The following is a 12,309-nucleotide window of genomic DNA, read 5'->3' as shown; positions in this document are numbered from 1 at the left end:
CAGGAATGAACAACAACTTTTAAAGATTTTTGGCAAGGAACACAAGCCTGTCCACACTTTCATTGTACCAGGAACTTTTTTCCCCAGGAACTATTTTCCCCCCAGACCTGTTGCTTTCTGCGTTTCCATCACAGTCTAAAGTACCATGAAGATTAGGCAAATAGCCTGTTGACGTAGGTCTGCGCGCTTTTCTCAATACAAAGTACGCAAATTTCCCACGGACGGGACGACGCAAGTCTGGTAATTCTGCAAACAGCAGCGTACTTGATAACATCAGTCAGGTCGCCTTGGCTACTGCAATTTTCATCACTGTATATTTACAATAAGATGAAATAGGATCTCAAATACCACTGCCTCCTTTCGTTTTTATTTAAACATAATAATAGCCACAGAAATGTACTTAGTTCAGGGAAATGTGTATATATACAGCCTACATTAAAATTAAATGAAATATTATATCAATTGCCTCTTTTTATTTATATTTTAACATATAGATATATTGAATAAAAACCAAAGATTGCATGTTAGATTTACCCAAAACAAATGATATTTTAATTTTAATCACTAAAAAGACATCAGAGTCAGCAGCAAATGCCAGAAGGACTAGCCGAGTTGAGACTGCTCTAGGCGGATACATGAGCACTGAGCTCCCGCTGATCGTCTCCGAAATTGTCTTTATAAATAAACCAAAGATTTGAGTTTTAAACAACAACATTCTCACCTGAAATACTTTTAAAACTACATTTCATGACACAATAACAGTAATATTTTGAAAATTATCTGAATAAATGGTAGTTCAAATCACAATGCTGCGCGAACTCAACCAATCATCATGTTTAGCGCCCAAGTCCCGCCCCCGAAAGTTCCAGACCTTTGAAAAAGTACTACCTTTCGAGCAGGGACTTTCTGAGGGGCATTTTTTTTTACCCGGAACTTTATTTAAATCCTGCTTCCTGTGGTGGAAACACACTGAGTACCAGCCCAAAGTCCCTAGTTCCTGGGTAAAGTTTCAGCAGTGGAAACGTGGCTAATGTTTCCTCCATTGCTGTATACTTTTCAGAGGGAGAGCTTGTGGCAGAAATGCACAAATACTTCTGTGCTAACTTGGGACAGTTCTGAGAATTGTTTTGCATGATCCTTCCACCAGACCAAAGGATTCTCCTCACTATCAACAGCAGCAGAGAGAAAATAAGACTGTAGCTCAGCAGTTATGGCCATGTCTTGGAGACTGAAGAGAGATATTGATGCTGGTCTGTGGTCCATCCACTTTAAAGAAGCTGTCCAGTGTTTTTTTTTTTTGATCTTCTTTAGTGCTGGTGCATTTTGGTCTTCTGCTTCCTCTCTAACAGTCACACTCACAGATGATTGAGGCTTTTAATAAAACAAAGGCAAAAATTTAGTTTAACTCATAAAAGATAATGTCAAATTCTATTACTAGTATAGTACGAATATTTATTAATGTTAAACTAATACTGTATATGGCCCAAACACAATTATATTATATACATGGCACACACAACCTATAATTATTACCTTCATAACTGTAAATACTGATGCCATTTCAGTTTTCAAACTAATCTTGACAGCTTCAACTCTGTCTTTGTTGACGTACTTAAGCTTGAATCTGGGATCAATTGCAGAAGCCATGTCAAGCAACTCTTCAGTCTGTGTATCATCAGCATTTTGACAGTTCTGTTTCTCCCTCTTTCTCTGCAAAGATTTTATTGTTGAACAAATGAAGAACAGGCTTCACATATGATACACTTTTATATTGCTCTCCTGAAAGAGCATCAGTGAATTCAGCAAGTGGAGAAAGGGGGTTGTTGACTGCCTCAAGGACTTTTACATCCTGACGTGGGGAAAAAGTGTCTGGCTATTCTGACCACGGAGAGAACACAAGAAATGGCACTCTGTTGTTCCAACACCCTGACAATCATTGCTTGTTTTGAGCCCCACCTCTTTGGAAAATCAGTCTTGAGCTTGTGTTGAGGTAACCTGAGCTCTTTCTGGGCCTTGGACAATTCCCTCTTTCGTCTCCAGCTATAGGAGAAGCACCACACCACCACTGCAGACATTCAGTGCACAGTCAATCAGTCCATCTTTCAAAGCATGTTCTAATCAGACAAACAGACACACACACAGACACACACACACACAGTTTACTAAAGCTATATATTTTATTTACAATTAAACAGACAAAATTTCAAATTACAGTAACAGTACAATTTATATTATAGTTGTAAAAACAGGTTTATAGTTATAGTTTATAGTTCACTTATCAAATAACATAATTATTACAATATATAAAACACTAAAGTTGTTGCATGATACACTGTTCTATCACTGAATGCATTATAATCTAGAAATGGATCTGAATCTTCATATTATTAGACATGTACATATGATATTGCAATGGCATAATAATGGTATTATGTGTACATTTTTAGATAAATAAATATTAAGTAATAGCAGGCTACTCACCAATTGCTAGGTGCAGCATGTGTCCTGTGTCCAAAACACTGGAGTCTGCTCCACTTATTAATAGCAACAGCGTTCACTATATTTGCTGTGTTGTCTGTTGTGACACAGACTTGTTGCTCCTCCTTTAATGCCCAAGCAGCCAGCATCTCTTGCAATCCTCGAGAAATCGCATCTCCAGTGTGATCTTGTGGAAAATAGGACATTTGCAAGAATCTGCTTTTGAGTTGAAACTCGTCATCAATGTAATGAACTGTTAGGCTCAAATATGGTTCCATAGTTCTACTCGAACATAAATTAGTGTTGGTGGAATATAACTGTATAAAGAGCGAAACACCGTGGCAAGTGTCAATTTAAAAGTATGCACATTAACACTTATGCTACCTGTAAATGAAATCAATCTCTAATCCTTTTTCTATCATTTCAGGTTTCTCAATAGTTATTCGAATTCTAGAAAAACATACAGCCGGAAGCTTCCGCCACTGACGAAGATTTACAGAAAATTAATTGTTATAGAACGATAATTAAACTGAACGGTTTTAATGAAAAAAAAAAAAAACACTATGAAAAAATCCTCAGAAACTATTTGCATGGAAATCAAAGAGGCCTAATGTTTTTTTATTTTTTATTATATAATTTAAAAATGTGTTTGTACAGAATGCATTAATGGTGGGGGGGTTGGTTTGGCACACTGGTTAACCAGAAAAATTAAAAATGGCACGTGATGCTGAAAAGGTTGCCGACCCCTGCTCTACATAATTCAGCAAGCTTGTAATATAGTAATACAATAAGCTTTCCATGAAGCAACTCAATGTTCCTTCGTTACTAGTTCTAAAGTGACGTTTTGGAATTAGTGATGGAGGCTTGGGCTCAGCTGTTAAATTTGGATTTGAATCTGTGGCGGAAGGAAGTAATTCTGCACAAAAGAGAGCTCTTAAAGACACTTGTTTTGTTTTTTTTGTATGTATGTATTTACAGACTTTTGCCTTCGAACTGTTGTATAAACGGAATATCACACTCGTAGACACACACGTGTATGTCTACTCGTGTAATATTGCTTATATTTTTTTCTTTCTTTCTTTCTTTCTTTCTTTCTTTCTTTCTTTCTTTCTTTCTTTCTTTCTTTCTCATTCCACTTTGATAAGGTGAGAATAGGCTGTCTGAAAGGCAGACAACAGTTTTTTACTGCGGTCTGTGAAGTCCATCTAAACATGAGGCCATTGTCTGTTGGTTTTATGCTACAGTTAAAGACAGATAGCTTGTGACATTTGACTCTTGAACACAGGCGCGAATGTTGCACAAAGTGAGGGGGAACCACCAGCTGAGTGCTAGCGGAGTCATTTTTAGCAACAGAATCTTAAGTATCACAACATACCTCAATGTAGAGCGTTATGGGGACACCTGTAGAGAAAGAAACCCTTCTATTTACAATTACCCACCTACACAAACACAGTTGTTCAATTTGTACATCTACGCTTTATTCTGCACTTTAATAAATCTGATTAAACCACATTTTATTTTAAATGAAGAGGATGCCATATATGATTTCTAATTTAAACACAACTAAACACTAATTGCAGGTACAGTCCCTTCCTTGGGATAACTGCCTGTAATGTAACTCCGTATGAAGTCAAATATTCACAGGAAATGTTTCATATCATTCATCTTTGTGTGGTTATGTCATAATTAGTGTGTGCAGTATGGTGGGATGTTAGTTATGTTGCCTTAACAAATAAGCAAAAATATTAACACAAACTGTTCAAAAGCTTCAAAGGAAAAAGGGTTATTTCATGTCAATAATTTTATTTAAAGGTCATTTTTATTATTATTCTTATTATTATTGTTATTATTATTATTATTATTATTATTATTATTATTATTGCTGCCCTCCAGAAGCTATAGAAGATACAGTCATGATTGTATAAACGCAAAACCAAAGCTGGCTGTTGACCACTGAAAGTGGGTCAAATAAATTAAAATAAAATAGAAAAGCATGGAGACTGAACATTAGGGCTGCACAATTAATCAAATTTCTAATCGCGATCACGATTATGGATGCCAAGATTATGTAATCGTTCAAAGCCGCGATTACAAAAAAGACACCCACAGACACCATCACAAAATCGTTGTTTTGTGCTTCTCCATAACCGGCAGGTTCCCGGAGGAAGATTGAGACAACTGAAGCGATCACACATTTCATTGCAAAAGACATGGTGCCGATTAATACAGTTTGCAGCGTGGGGTTTTTTAAAAAAAAGTCACCGCTCACCACTGATAATAAGGGGCATAATAGGTCTCTTTTAATCTTAAAAAAATAAATAAATCAGCTTATTGGTATTGGCCACAATTTTTATACTGATGCATCCCTAGAGGCTGACCTGCATGTATCTTTGCACAATGGGAACATCCAATGTATTTCCTCTGTTTGTCTAAATAATTGTATAATTTTATAATATTTTAATTTTATAATTTTCTAATAATAATAATTGTATATATCGTATATGTGAACTGATTGCTATGAATACTATTCATTATCCTCCTAAGACCCGAAAAAAATATCATGTCATTGCACAGCTTGAACAAACTACAACAGGTAAAGCTGTCAGCTGTGTGGACATCAACTGTGTAATAAACAATTCTGTGTAAAAAACAATTCTTTGACTGTATAGAGGCCTAATTGGAAAAGACATTTAGATCTAGGGGTGCACGATAAATATCGTCCGATAATTAATGCGCATCTCGTAAAGTAAAGCCGGTTCTCCAATCAGCGGTAAATTCCATCACGTGCGTGATTTCACATAGAGCAACTGTTACTACACAGAGCCATTGTTAACTGACAAACTGCAAATCAACGCTGATAATGAACGTGGATTTGCGCAGCTTATCAGTTAACAACAGTTCTGTGTAGTAACAGCTACTATATGGAAAATCACGCACCTGATGGAATTTACTGCTTATTAGAGAACTAGCTTTACTGACTAGATGCGCATTAATTATCGGACAATATTTATAGTACACCCCTATTTAGATCTCGTTTTAAGTGAACCTAAGTTCCAGGACATCTACAAGATGGATTAAAATACTGATAAGACATAAAAAGATGAGACATAAACACATGGCAGTATGACTGAAATGTTAGTGTTAAAAAAAAAAAAAAAACGTTTATTCTGTTCTTTTATTGTTTACCTCCTTCTTTGCCAGTGAGCCTCTTTCTGAACTAGGGGTAGGTGATATGAGCTAAAATTCATATCATGATATTTTACACTGTCCAGGAGATATCGATATTATATTGCAATATGAGAAACAAAAAATTACAGGCAAAATTTTTTAACCTTAAATAACTAGAAAAATTGAGGGATTGGACATTTTTTATTGTGCCATTATTGTTTTTCTCAAAAAAGTGCAAATGTGCAACAAGAGGTAGGCCTGTAAGAATTAAATTAAATATTGTGTGTTTGAGTAGGACAGTGGTTCCCAAACCTTTTCTGCCTGGCCCCCCTTATTATTATATTTTCAAGACCCATCCATCCAAATTAATTTATTAATTTAAATAAATAAATTATTAAATAAATAAATTATTAAATACATTTTTATTAAAGTAAAATATTGTCAATTTCAATTATCTATTTGAATGTTTTAACATATAGGCTACTGTATTCATGTGATCAAAGCTGAATTTTCAGCATCATTATGCCAATCTTCAGTGTCACAAGCCTTCAGAAATCATTCTAATATGCTGATTTGCTGCTGATTATCAATGTTGTAAACATTTGTGCTGCTTAATATTTTTGAGAACTATTTTTTCACAATTCTCTTATGAAATCAAATCCATTGTGTCAGAGTGCTGGAGTTCATCAGAAATATAACAGGGCATCAGTTTACTGTCATGGATTTGTCGTGTCATGCCATGCCGCGTCCACAGCAGAGAACATCACTGGGTTATATTTGCTTTTGTCACATCGCGCCGCTCACGTCGTGTGTATTTTATGAATCTTAAGTATATTCATAATCTGCTTTACGTTTACCTGTGAAAGGAAGTATTTTCACAAACTTTTAACGTACTTGCTCAGAGCAGAACCACGCATCGTTCATTTATATTTCTACATGGCTTCCTGACAACTCTGATTTCTGCTACAACTGATAACGGGGCGCTCAAATGGGTATCGTGAGTCATGTTAAAGTAAATAAAATATGTCAAATTAATATTTTGCATTCAATTATTTACTTATCAGGCAAGTGGCCACTTGATAAGCGGGAAAATTACGCAGTGTAGACTTTATCACCCTGCAGAGGTTTCTTTTGCAAAATAATCTGCTGACTTTACACTATCCCTCAGCCTTGCCACACCCCCCAGTTTGGGAACCACTGGAGTAGGCAATTTGCACTCTATTAATTTGGTCTGTTGTGATGCTCTATCTATGTGTTTTATTACTAATGCCCGTGTAGTATGGCGTTGCACACAGAGGACAAATACTTTCAGCCTCGACTATATATCGTCTTTGTGTTAAAATCTGCAAAGCGAACCAAATTGCACAAAAAAATATAAATGCAAATTTTTAATTCATGAATATATAACGGTATCCACGGTATAGCAAAATTCACATTATGGAACAACATAATACCGGTAGTCACGTTCATACCGGTATAGCGCCCACCCCTATTCTGAGCACATAAAGGCTCTACTAACATTAGCAGTGAATTTTCTTCTTCGAAAGGGAGACTGAAAAAAGTGACAGTACACAACATTACGTAAAAGCTTCTTGCCTGGTGAGAATCATTTAAAAGCAAGGACACCCCACTAAAAGCTTCGTCTCTCCACAGCTTAGAGCAACTGGCAGATAATAGATCTGTCTGATTGACCGCTGCTCTAACAGAAGCTACAAAAGAACTCATTGGCACATCAGTGCTAAATTCTTCACTCAAATTCAGTTCCTCTAACTGGCCCTGCTGGCCTTCTTGAGTTATTATAGTCCAAAAAATCTGAACCAATTACTAGTGACGAGTGGGGGGTTTGTGGGTGGGGGTTGGTTTACTTCATGCATTTTGCATTTACATGAAAATTCTAGGGTGGTATTTTGTTACTGCTATGAACAAGTTAAATATAGAACTATAGAGACAGTCTCAATTGTCAATAGACAAAATAAAAGCAGATAAACAAGAGAAAAGCTGAGCTGTGGCAGCTGAATAAACATTACCTATCTGAATAATGATGCAGGGCTTGCAATGCATATACTCTCCCCCCACCCCCACCCCTGTAGGTCTAGTTAATTTTATTAAATTATTTTTTTTCTATAGTACCCGATCACAACAAGTCATTTAAAGTTACCTTTCCGATAGAACAGGTCTATATACCTCTATATAGTCTTATGTTATTTATCTTATTTACACGACGGCATGACATTTCGGTCTCTACATTATGGTCGTACTCTCTAGCACAGCGGAGTTCAGCCCTGATGTGCGTGCACTCCCACTAGTATTAGTAAATATTAAGCCGCTAAACGACTATTTAAATATGAATTCTGCATGTCTCTGTGTTAATGAATGGCGCAGACCTGCAGTTTTGTTTACCACTCGTACCGAAGCGCACGTAACGCTTGTAGTGATTTTAGCATCTGCCGTCTCACTAAATGGGGACATAACGACATGAACAACATCTCCAGAACTGCTCTGAGAGTCACTTCATTAGCATTTGACAGTTTAATTTTCAGTAAAACTATCCTCATATCATATACACACAGAAATGTAAAGGTATTTATGGCAACCTGTCAAAATAAAAGTTTGGTTTAACTTAAAGGCATTGCGGCAGAAATATATTACTATTGTTCAGTAGAATGTACGTAATATGCTGCTACTACTACTACTAAAATTATTAAAACCTTATTTTTAAGAAATAATCATATAATATTTCTTCAATGTTTTAATTGTAATATTAAATCTTTATTTTCCAGAAAATATATATATTTTAATTTTCATTACTTAAAAGATAGATTAAATTAATGTTTTATGCCTTAAAAAATGTAAATACACAACATAGAATTTCTGAGCAAAAAAATCATAAGGCTATATTGTAAGAATAAATTAAACTTGTTTTTATGCTTTCAAATAATTAGACATGCTAAAACAGAATTTGTTAACAATAAACATAAGATTGGAAAAAAATAAAACATTTCACAGGGCCCTAAACATGTAATTTTTGTTAAACTTTTAATAAATTGATATTAAATTGTTGAAGTTTCATGATTTAATTTAATTAGACATGCTTTTTGATTAATAAAAATCCCCAAAGACATAATCCTAGGGGAAACACTGAAGTCTGTATTTTCCCAAACAGCATTTTAAAGGAGCTGTATGTAAGAAATATATTTCAATTAATCATAAAATGGCCCTGATGTGTCACTAGACATTAAGAAATCATGTTCATTTCAAATACTTATATCACTGACAACAGTAGTCCGGCCAGGATATTGTCATTTAAAAAGTGGACTCGCAGCCCTCAACTGATGTTGTCATTTTGTGTTTTGGCCTGATGCGCCTCCCTCCACCTATCTACCAATCACGAAGTCAGTAGTGTTTCGGGATCCGTGTTGCCAGCTTTGCTGTAACCTACCCTAACTCCAGTCAGATAAAAATGTCTAATGTTACCAAATCAAAAAGACCTCGTTATAATTCAGAAATTCGTCGCGACAAAGTCCAAAATAAAACCAGAATTTGTATTGGAGATGCTTTTGAAAGATGGAGATGGCTGAAAACGGAGAAGAATTTGAACACAGACGCCAACGTTGCTAATTTTCTCCTGGACAGGTAAGATTCATCTATGCTTGGCTAACTTGTACTTGATGTCAATGGACATTTCATATATTCATGACAGTCGAACAAAGTTATTCATGTTTGTGCAAAGTAACATAACGTTAGCTCACATGGACGTATGCTAACATTAGCAATGCATTACAGGAGCCCGTTTCTCTGTCATTATGCTGAGACGCTGAGGAAAACAACATTAGCACGCCCATTATGGCAATTTGAAACGTAACTGAGACAGTAGCCTAATGTTACCTGTAAAACTGATTCGTCATTTGTTCTTCACGTATATCGTGGACTAAGTTACACATGCTGCAAGTTGACCTGTATGACCATTGCTAATGTAATTTAGTTACTCTAACAATATTTTCTGATGGAACTGAAAACAACCCTGTGATAGCCATTGGTGATATTGAATTTGTCCCACGTTATAATTGCTGTGGCAAATGTTTTGGTTATTTGTTAGCCTACTTATGACAAAACCTTTGTACTTGTAATCGATTTTTTTTTTTCGTAATAATTACTTATCAAAATATCTCTCATGAAGCATAAACATAATTAACAGAAAAAAAAAAAAAACTTACTGTGTACGTCTGTTCATCACTTGCCATTGGAAGCTCATTGAAGCAGCCTACGTTTCTGCTGAATCCTGCAGCTCATCTGGCAACCTCGAGTCGGGGTAGGGGGAGGGGATACACCGCTCTACAGTATTTTTATAGTGATTGCAGTACCAGTTTAGGCCACAATCCTACATACGGCTCCTTTAAATTTACGAAACACTGACACAAATTATGAGAGTCAAATATTGTTGAATAAAAGAATGAGAGTGACATGCTACGCAATGTATCACAGCACCCATATTTAAGGTTTAACAAAATATATTACAAAAATAAAGAATAAACATGTCTCATATAGTCTTCTGAGGATATATTTCTTAAAGAGCTGCAGATAATAACATAATCCTGACATAAACTAAAACCCACTGACCTTAAGTCTCTTTAAGACCATAGCTGAGCATTTAGGACTTCTGGAGCTCCTATTATTCAGATTTCCCTTATCAAGCTTGAAACAATGCGTAACAATCTCAATAAACATTTAAGAGCAACTCCTTCCTTAAGCACTCCCAGCCCTCACATTCCCATCCTCTAACCAGTGAGAGGAAATCGATGTTTCACAGGGGCCATGGTAAGAGCTGATGGGAGGAAAAAAAAAGGTAAGCGAGTTATCCAAGGAGCATAGGCTCCTTTATGAAAGTAATCTATTCATATCAGATTCTCACACTTATAAAACCAAAGTCTGGCTGCCGAATTACTTCAGTGAGGACATGTTTGTGGGGAGAAGGAGGCTGTTGCATGGTTATAACTGAAAATGGAGTTGTCAGAGCTTTTGAGTTGTAGCATCCCTTACAGCTGGATTTGCTGCACCATTATGCCTAATGGTTGCAAAAGCCATTACAAGCCAGGAGTTCATTGCACATTGTTTTGAATGAAAAACACGAATAGCAAATAGGCCACGTGCCATGTGTTGGGTACCTACAATAACAGTGCTCTTCATTAGCTTTGGTACATCAAAGTACAGCAGCGTGATTTGTGTTGAAAAAAACAATCCACTATGATGAGAAGCTACAGTAACTACAAACAATAATGATATCAATTGCCATAATGAGGAAGAACAAATGGAACATGACTGCAAGTGTGTCTGTTGAACTGAAGGCACAGAGGTGGCATACTGAGAGGGATTGTTTCCAAACAGTCAGGGGCCCCAACCTGTCATATGCTGCCTGTTGTCCAAAATGATCACCACCATGTATTAAAACAGGCATTTAATATAACTACAGCGTTAGGTTGGATTTTTTTTTTCATGCTGTCAGTATTGTGCAATAACTTTTTTTTTTTGTCCAAATGAAAGCACGTTAATTAAAACTCAAGAGCCATAACTGGAGCAAATACAAAATGATTTTGGTTTGTTACCTTGAAAAGCAAGGCTTTATATCGCGTTTCTAATGAAAAATAAACCATGCAACCAACTCTGTCATAACAACAATTACCTTTACTTCCCATTTTTACCAATACAGCAGGCTACCACCCATTTTCAATGGGCAGATCTCATATTATAGAGCATTACCAAACCATATGACGCCTGCTCACTGCAGGGACAAGTTAACACTCACATATCAAGGTTTTCGCACTTCAAATAGTCTCTGAACCCGATCGCTTTGAGTGGCATGGGATTTCTACTTACATTTAACCACTCTGTCCGTGGTGGATAACTTCGGATCATCGTTTGGTTTGTTTTCAGACATTTCCAGTCAAATGTGTCGATTCTCTCTGAAACTGTTCTTGAAAACGATCCGATGTACTTCCTTGCTCAACAACTCAAATCTTCCCCAAACAGGAGACGGCAGTGATATTTCTCGCTTGTATCACTGGCCAAAAATACTTGCAACAGGGTGACAAATTTCAGCGCTGTTACTGTAGCTCTTTCTGATTTACTGCAACACTGTGTTAAGTTCTCAGTGAGCGCAACCAGACAGTACAACCATAAGGTGCACGCCCACTATTCTGATGGCGCATCACATTGGTGGACAGCACCCTCCCGCTTTGTAGATGCACCTCCCCTATGGCCTGCTGTGATGTCAATCATATGTGTCTGCGTAATTGTAACGTTTCAATTCTGTACTGGACTTTAAAGAGGGGAGGACAATAACAGTTTTCACTAAACATTTTCAAGACTACTTTGCAGAGAATTTGTTTGTTGTTAGATTCACGTTTCATGTCTAGATTAGTGCATTACATTAAAACAGTGTATTGCATGCACACGTTTTCAGACCCTTATGTTAATTTTATGTATTGCCTTAAGTCATTCTTCTGTCACTGTCAATTTCTAAATGAGCAGATATGAACCGCCTTTAAAACTGTATACAGAGAGAAAGCTCAAAGTAGGCTATATTATATGCTATAAGCAGAGGCGTAGCAGTAGGGCAGGCAAGGCAGGCAATTGCCTGGGCCCCTGCATTTTTAGGGGCCCTGACAG

At 36.5% G+C, this 12,309-nt stretch overlaps 1 long non-coding RNA gene across 5 annotated transcripts; it reads right to left on the bottom strand.

Moving 5' to 3' along the window:
• Nucleotides 1–393: 393 nt before the first annotated feature.
• Nucleotides 394–11,899, bottom strand: LOC109111850. 5 transcript variants are annotated; one of them, XR_006155239.1, is made up of 5 exons: nt 11,518–11,893; nt 2,482–2,665; nt 1,957–2,114; nt 1,534–1,710; nt 394–1,371 (listed from the first exon to the last, which is right to left on the bottom strand). It is a non-coding gene; the product is annotated as an uncharacterized LOC109111850 (long non-coding RNA). The 5 variants fall into 5 exon arrangements; XR_006155242.1 differs by lacking the exon at nt 11,518–11,893 and adding exons at nt 3,854–3,879; nt 9,861–9,920 and having other exon boundaries at nt 1,534–2,114; XR_002021482.2 differs by having other exon boundaries at nt 1,534–2,114; nt 11,518–11,899.
• Between the last annotated feature and the right edge of the window lie 410 nt (nt 11,900–12,309).

Source organism: Cyprinus carpio, chromosome B7, assembly GCF_018340385.1.
Source record: "Cyprinus carpio isolate SPL01 chromosome B7, ASM1834038v1, whole genome shotgun sequence".
NCBI lineage: Eukaryota > Metazoa > Chordata > Actinopteri > Cypriniformes > Cyprinidae > Cyprinus > Cyprinus carpio.
Note: the sequence above shows the minus strand (reverse complement) of the source record. Positions and strands in the feature narration are given on the sequence as shown.